Source organism: Salmo trutta, chromosome 6 (assembly GCF_901001165.1).
Source record: "Salmo trutta chromosome 6, fSalTru1.1, whole genome shotgun sequence".
Taxonomy (NCBI): domain Eukaryota; kingdom Metazoa; phylum Chordata; class Actinopteri; order Salmoniformes; family Salmonidae; genus Salmo; species Salmo trutta.
In genome coordinates this window covers 17,296,106-17,304,056 of record NC_042962.1, presented here as the reverse complement: position 1 = coordinate 17,304,056, position 7,951 = coordinate 17,296,106, and positions in this window count along the sequence as shown.

Genomic DNA, 7,951 nt, shown 5'->3' with positions numbered 1-7,951 from the left:
GCTTGTTTCAGTGTGACACCCTGAAGTGCAGAAAATGTCTGTTAAGAAAGTCCCTCTGTCATACCACCATGGTCTGGAGTATGTCCTTGGAGACAAAGTTACATTACTGATAATCTGATTGTGACCTTATGTGATTCTGTGTGTTCCTTGTGTAGCTGGGGTCAGGGTTCATCACATGGAGAGGTATGGAGGGAGGAAACACTCACATCAACTGTACTTGTGAACAGGACTCTGAGGCATTCCCAAAGTACCTCTTAAAAGGAGACTACGGAATTGAAATTCTCATTAAAACCTTAAAGGTCCCTAACCAGAGTCCAGTATGGATTTATAAAGGGAGATATGTGCTATATGACGACACAGAGAGAAGAGTCTTCACTATGACCATTGATAACCTGAACCGAGAGGATGTTGGAACATACTTGTGTGGAGTGGAATCATGGGGATTAGATAAGCTGATTCAAGTCAGGCTCACTGTGGGAAGAGGTTTGTATGTGAGTGTAACGGTTGTCGTTGGGTAGAGAGGACCAAGGCGCAGCGGGTTGCATGTTCATCATTATATTTTATTAAATAAATGTGAACACAGAAAACCAAGAACAGACCGACAGTTTCACAGGCTAATACTCACAGCAGTGCGAAAGACAACTACCCACAAATCCCCAGGTGAAAACAAGCATCTAATATATGACTCCCAATCAGGAACAACGATGTACAGCTGTTCCTGATCGGGAGCCACACAAACCACACAGAAATAGACAGACTAGAAAACCATAGAAAACCAACACTAGAACAATTACTCAAACCCCAGACTACATAAACCAAACACCCCTTAAATAACACACACAACCCGAACCATATGAAACAAATACCCCTCTGCCACGTCCTGACCAAATAAAATACAATTACTCCCTCTGCTGGTCAGGACGTGACAGTGAGAGTATTTCAATGCTAAATTTTTTCGATAAATGGTAAAAGTTACTTTGAAACCGATCAAGCTTCATTCACATTTGTGCATTCTATTTGATTGCGCTAACTGGTTTGTGTTCTCGTGTTCAGTTTCAGGTAACTCAGTTTTAAGTATCTCACTGGTGACTGTGAGTCTGGCTGTGTTGCTGCTAGTAGTCAGCCTGCTAATAGTCTACAGATGGAAATGTAACAAGGAGCAATGTATTTACACATGGAAACACACATATGCGCATGCTTATGAGCACACACACAGTCACACATGCAATAAACAATTATGTGTGTTCTACAGGGTAGGTCTCTCCCAGCAGACAGAAGTCTAGCAAATCAAACACACACACAGGAAAAACTGAAGGGGTGAGAATAGAATAGAGAAACTATTAAAATACTTCATTAAATGTTTTTTTTTTGTAACCCTTTATTTTACAGCCCGTTATTTCCATTGATTTTTAGGAAACCTATGAAAATCTGAATCCCAGCATGGCAAACCAAGACACCATCTACCAAAGCCTGAATCCTGAAACTGCAAACCAAGACACCATCTACCAAAGCCTGAATCCTGAAACTGCAAACCAAGACACCATCTACCAAAGTTTGAACCCTGGAACTGCAAACCAAGACACCATCTACCAAAGCCTGAATCCTGAAACTGCAAACCAAGACACCATCTACCAAAGCCTGAATCCTGAAACTAAAAACCAAGACACCATCTACCAAAGATTGAACCCTGGAACTGCAAACCAAGATACCTTCTACCTAAACCCTGACCCCTGAATGAAACTAGAATTTATTGCAATAACTTACCAATATTTTGCTGCATATCTTGAATTATGGTGAAAGTAATGTATTGACCTGGATAGGTATGTCCCTGGCAAAAAAATTCCCATAGGATTATTGATTTTTCCAATAGTATCCCATAGGATTCTCACAATCCCTTAGGATTTTGTGTCACCTCTATCAGAATCCCATTGGAGTACTTTTTTCCTATTGGACGTTTTTTCTTAACCCATTAAATTATAGTTTGTTCCAGTACAACACAACATCATTAATTACAGCATTTTTGTTGATTGGAATAAACAGTTCTATATTCATTTCGGTTTAATTTACCTTTAATAAAGCCTGTCCCTTTAAGAGTGACAGATGACTTCACAGTGAGCATGAGCTTGCAGTGTTAATTAGCCTGACTCCCAAATTCAGCTCCCGAACTGTGTCTGTGCAGAGAATCTCCGGTTTTCTAACATTATTATTCTAACTGTTATATCCTTCAATGTGTGTGAATGCAAGAACTGTGAGCACAGTATTTAATTCCTTATGTTTCATGAAAAAGTTATCAATGTTTTAGTCATATTTTCACCATTGTACAGCTATTTATGCACACATTTTTATGCTAGTAAACAAACTACTGTTAGCCACATTTTGCCTATCAACTGACTAGCTAGCTAGCTACGATGTAGCCATTTGAAGGTTGTTTTTGAGTCACTATATTGTTATAGCAGATGATACATGTATTTTCTTGTTTGTTATTGCTAAATATACAGTACCAATCAAAAGTTTGGACAAACCTACTCATTCCAGGATTTTTCTTTATTTTTACTATTTTCTACGTTGAAGAAAAATAGTGAAGACATCAAAAATATGAAACAACACATATGGAATGATGTAGTAACCAAAAAAGTGTTAAACAAATGAAAATATATTTTATTTTTGAGATTCGAAAAAGTAGCCACCCTTTGCCTTGACGAGAGCTTTGCACGCTCTTGTCATTCTCTCAACCAGCTTCATGCGGTAGTCACCTGGAATGCATTTCAATTAACCTGTTATGGCTAGGGGGCAGTATTTTCACGGCCGGATAAAAAACGTACCCGATTTAATCTGATTATTACTCCTGCCCAGAAACTAGAATATGCATATAATTATTGGCTTTGGATAGAAAACACCCTAAAGTTTCTAAAACTGTTTGAATGGTGTCTGTGAGTATAACAGAACTCATATGGCAGGCAAAAACCTGAGAAGATTCCAAACAGGAAGTACCCTCTCTGACCATTCCTTGAGCTTCTTGGCTCTGTTTATTGCACATTTAGGATCTTTGCTGTAACGTGACACTTCCTACGGCTCCCACAGGCTCTCAGAACCCGGGAAAAAGCTGAATGATGTAATTCCAGCCGCTGGCTGCAAAATTTTAGCGCGTTTGGATGGTGGTCGATCAGAGGGCCATCAGACTGAGGCTCGTGCACGAGGGGATCCCATGCTTTTACATTCTCTCTCTTTGAACGTAAACACGCTTTCCCGGTCAGAATATTATCGCTTTTTTACGAGAAAAATGGCATAAAAATTGATTTTAAACAGCGGTTGACATGCTTCGAAGTACGGTAATGGAATATTTAGAATTTTTTTGTCACGAAACGCGTCGGGCGCGTAACCCTCATTTACCCTTTCGGATAGTGTCTTGAACGCACGAACAAAACAGCGCTATTTGGATATAACTATGGATTATTTGGGACCAAACCAACATTTGTTATTGAAGTAGAAGTCCTGGGAGTGCATTCTGACGAAGAACAGCAAAGGTAATAACATTTTTCTTATAGTAAATCTGACTTTGGTGAGTGCTAAACTTGGTGGGTGTGTAAATAGCTAGCCCTGTGATGCCGGGCTATCTACATAGAATATTGCAAAATGTGCTTTCACCGAAAAGCTATTTTAAAATCGGACATAGCGAGTGCATAGAGGAGTTCTGTATCTATAATTCTTAAAATAATTGTTATGTTTTTTGTGAACGTTTATTGTGAGTAATTTAGTAAATTCACCTGAAGTTTGCGGGGGGTATGCTAGTTCTGAACGTCACATGCTAATGTAAAAAGCTGTTTTTTGATATAAATATGAACTTGATTGAACAAAACATGCATGTATTGTATAACATAATGTCCTAGGGGTGTCATCTGATGAAGATCATCAAAGGTTAGTGCTGCATTTAGCTGTGGTTTGGATTTATGTGACATTATATGCTAGCTTGAAAAATGGGTGTCTGATTATTTCTGGCTGGGTACTCTGCTGACATAATCTAATGTTTTGCTTTCGTTGTAAAGCCTTTTTGAAATCGGACAGTGTGGTTAGATAAAGGAGAGTCTTGTCTTTAAAATGGTGTAAAATAGTCATATGTTTGAAAAATTGAAGTTTTTGTATTTTTGAGGAATTTGTAATTCGCGCCACGCCCATCATTGGCTATTGGAGCAGGTGTTCCGCTAGCGGAACGTCTAGATGTAAGAGTTAACAGGTGTGCCTTGTTAAAAGTTAATATGTGGAATTTCTTTCCTTCTTAATGCGTTTGAGCCAATCAGTTGTGTTGTGACAAGATAGGGGTGGATTACAGAAGATAGCCCCATTTGGTAAAAGACCAAGTCCATATTATGGCAAGAACAGCTCAAATAAGCAAAGAGAAGTCTATCATTACTTTAACACATGAAGGTCAGTCAATCCAGAACATTTCAAGAACATTGAAAGTTTATTCAAGTGCAGTCACAAAACCCATCAAGCACTTTGATGAAACTGACTCTCATGAGGACCGCCACAGGAAAGGAAGACCCAGAGTTACCTCTGCTGCGGAGGATAAGTTCATTAGAGTTACCAGCCTCAGAAATTGCAGCCCAAATAAATGCTTCACAGAGTTCAAGTAACAGACACATCTCAACATCAACTGTTCAGAGGAGACTGTGTGAATCAGGCCTTCATGGTTGAATTGCTTCAAAGAAACCACTACTAAAGGACATCAATAATAATAAGAGACTTGCTTGGGCCAAGAAACACGAGTAATGGACATTAGACCGGTGGACCTCTGTCCTTTGGTCTGAGGAGTCCAAATGTGAGATTTTTGTCTTTGTGAGACGCAGAGTAGGTGACTGGATAATCTCCATGTGTGGTTCCCACCGTGAAGCATGGAGGAGGAAGTGTGATGGTGTGGGAGTTCTTTGCTGGTGACACTGTCTGTGATGTATTTAGAATTCAAGGTACACGTAGCCAGCATGGCTACCACAGTATTCTGCAGCAATACACCATTCCATCTGGTTTGTGCTTAGTGGGACTATCATTTGTTTTTCAACAGGACAATGACCCAACACATGTCCAGGCGGTGTAAGGGCTATTTGACCAATGAAGGAGAGCAATGAAGTGCTGCATTATATTACCTGGCCTCAACAATTACCAAACCTCAACCCAATTGAGCTGGTTTCGGATGAGTTGGACCACAGAGTGAAGGAAAAGCAGCCAACAAGGGCTCAGCATATGTGGGAACTCCTTCAAGACTGCTGGAAAAGCATTCCAGTTGAAGCTGTTTGAGAGAATGCAAAGAGTGTGCAAAGCTGTCATCAAGACAAAGGGTGGCTACTTTGAAGAATCTCAAATATAAAATATATTTTGATTTGTTTAACACTTTTTTGGTTACTACAGGACTCCATATGTGTTATTTCATAGTTTTAATGTCTTCACTATTATTCTACAATCTAGAAAATATTAAAAATGAAGAAAAACCCTTGAATAAGTAGGTGTGTCCAAACTTTTGAGGTGCACACAGGTCGAGAAACAAATTTAAGGTGACAGACAGGGACACATGGACAGACAGTGACATTCAATACCGCCTTGCATACTGTTGCCTGTAACTAGCTGAAATAGGGTTGAATCATTAGTCCAACAGTTGCAAACGAGAGTTTCTATTGGACAAATTCAGGTATGTTTATCCCCATTTATTCTGTTTGATTCCATTTAAGAAACGTTTTTCAACAGAATCAGAAGAATGAATACACCCCTGATCACTCATAAACACAGTTCACCTTCATAGCAGCCATGTTGTATTCCTTATCGCATCTATGCACTCTCTCCTCTCTCCTTCCCTTTTGGACTTGCACAACACATCAGCTGCATGTGACCAGGTGAAAAAACATTTGCAAGCCAAGCACACAGCCTACATCGTTGTCACCATATTAGCTAAAGTAATGTCATAGTCAGCATAGCTAATAGAACTAACACATTAGTAAACCCCCTATAATCATGCAGTAACATTACAGTGTACAGTCAGTAAGCAGTCACACTGGCAGTCCCTGGTGGCAATAAATCAGTAATACCAAAAGCTTACCTTGACTTGGAAGTGTTCCAGTGTTGTGTTGGAGAGTCATAGCCAGCTAGCTAACATAGCATCCCTCTGTTTGAGCAGGGTGTTTGAGTAGGCTAAACTAGCTAGCTGCGTTTACGTGCTAAGTGAAACTGAAAGTAAAAAGAAAAAAATAGACAATCTCTCTATTTCTATCTTACTTCTCCTTCATTTTGGAAGAAATTAATTTGTTCAAAACTGTTCAACTATTGTCTTTCTCTCTCTTTGTGAGTCAACTACTCACTACATTGTATACACTGCAGTGCTAGCTAGCTGTAGTTTATGCTTTCAGTAATAGATTAATTATCCAATCCTTTGATTGGGTGGACAACACGTCAGTTTATGCTGCAATCAATCAATAAAATGTATTTATAAAGCCCTTTTAACATCAGCCGATGCCACAAATTTCTATACAGAACCAGCCTAAAACCCCAAGCAGCAAGCAATGCAGATGTAGAAGCACAGTGGCTAGGAAAAACTCCCTAGAAAGGCAGGAACCTAGGAAGAGAGGAACCAGGCTCTGAGGGGTGGCCAGTCCTCTTCTGGCTTTGCCGGGTGGAGTTTATAACAGTACATGGACAAGATGTTCAAACGTTCATAGATGACCAGCAGGGTAAATTAATAATAATCACAGTGGTTGTAGAGGGTGCAACAGGTCAGCGTCTCAGCAGTAAATGTCAGTTGGCTTTTCATAGCCGAGCATTCAGAGTTAGAGACAGCAGGTGCGGTTGAGAGAGAGAGAGAGAGTTAAAAACAGCAGGTCTGGGACAATGTAGCACGTCCGGTGAACAGGCCAGGGTTCCATAGCCGCAGGCAGAACAGTTGAAACTGGAGCAGCAGCACGACCAGATGGACTGAGGACAGCAAGGAGTCATCAGGCCAGGTAGTCCTGAGGCATGGTCCCAGGGCTCTGGTCCTCCGGGAGGGGAGGGAGAGGGAGAGAGAGAGAGAGAGAGAGAGCATACTTAAATTCACACAGAACACTGGATAAGACAGGAGAAATACTCCAGAGATAACAGACTGACCCAAGCCCCCTTACACAAACTATTGCAGCATAAATACTGGAGGCTGAGACAGGAGGGGTCAGGAGACATTGTGGTCCTGTCAGGGCCAACCAAGCAGGATATAACCCCACCCACTTTGCCAAAGCACAGCCCCCACACCACTAGAGGGATATTTTCAACCACCGACTTACTACCCTGAGACAAGACTGAGTATAGCCCACGAAGATCTCCCCCACGGCACGAACCCGAGGGGGGCGCCAAACACGGACAGGAAGATCACGTTAGTGACTCAACCCACTCAAGTAACGCACCCCTCCTAGAGACGGGATGGAAGAGCACCACTAAGCCAGTGACTCAACCCCCTAATAGGGTTAGAGGCAGAGATTCCCGGTGGAGAGAGGGGAACCGGCCAGGCAGAAACAGCAAGGGCGGTTCGTTGCTCCAGTGCCTTTCCGTTCACCTTCACACCCCTGGGCCAGACTATACTCAATCATAGGACCTACTGAAGAGATGAGTCTTTAATAAAGACTTAAAGGTTGAGACCGAGTCTGCGTCTCTCACATGGATAGGCTGACCATTCCATAAAAATGGAGCTCTATAGGAGAAAGCCCTACAAGCCCTGCAAGCCCAGTACCAAAGGCTCTGATAGGCTGGAGGAAGTCCTCTGGAAGTTTTCATAATTACTGTGTAAGTCTATGGAAGGGGGTGAGAACCTTCTTTGCACAATAGTTAATTTAATAAATGATTTGGTGACGTGATTATATTTAGTATATTTTTTAAAATGTTTTACAATTTGAATTTTTTATCAAATTCACTGAGAAGGATAGTGGGGTTTGGAGGGGTTTTGGGG